Consider the following 1,075-nt stretch of genomic DNA (forward strand, 5'->3'; position numbering starts at 1 on the left):
AACAACCCAATATATATACTCAAGCAATATTGTATATTCATTGCGTACTCATATAATTATATGACGTATATTCCTAGATAAATACACGTATATGAATATGGTTTAATTAAAATATGTTTTAATTCGCATAAAGATTTGCCAGTCTCATTGAAGCAGTATTTAGCCAAATGTTCTTTGTAGTAGCAGGTTTTAATATGCTTATTATAAGTATGACAGGTGTTACGGTACGTCAACTTAATCATTATAATAATGTTATTACATGAATTAATATTAATGAATTACAATTTACATATTAATGAATTATTAAAATGTACTGTAAAATTAACTGCTTGATCATTATTTCAAAATCTTAATGTTATTAAAAAATGAAAGTACTTTAATAACTAATTTAATAATGTTAATTATAAAAAGATTTAAAATCAAAATATTATTTGTTCTTTTATAATTATAACATTAAATCTTCTCAGGCAGTTTCAAATATGAACAAACCAGAAGAGTTTTTAAGGCAAATAACATTTTCATGCGCATTGTTAGTGCATCTATTTTTCGAGAGTTTTCAAGCGCAACGTCTAATCGACCATAGCACATATATTCATGCTAGTTTGTATGTATAAATTCAATTTTGTATTTTAGAAAATATACTTAAATGTACTTTTGTAGAACACATATCTAATATTAATAATATAGACATATGTATACATTATAAAAGTAAACTATAAAGCAATATAGAAAATTTTATAATAAATTTGGTAAAATTCTTGATAAAACACTTATCTGATAAAATAATCAAAATCCATTTGTACTTATTTTCAAACTAAATAAAAAAAAAACAAAAATTCTACTAACTAAAAATTAACTTTCAATATGTTCTAAAAATAATACAAAATATTGTATTTTGTTTGCAGAATGAATATAGCATGGTATCAAACTTCGGCTCGAACAAGGAAAATTTTAATTTTTATGCTAATGAAGACTCGAGAACCTTGTGTACTAACGGCAGGAAAAATGTTTGTCATATCCATGGATACTTTTTCTACGGTAAGACATATCTAATTTTATATATATATATATATAT

The sequence above is a fragment of the Atta colombica genome, unplaced genomic scaffold (assembly GCF_001594045.1).
Source record: "Atta colombica isolate Treedump-2 unplaced genomic scaffold, Acol1.0 scaffold250, whole genome shotgun sequence".
Taxonomy (NCBI): Eukaryota; Metazoa; Arthropoda; class Insecta; order Hymenoptera; family Formicidae; genus Atta; species Atta colombica.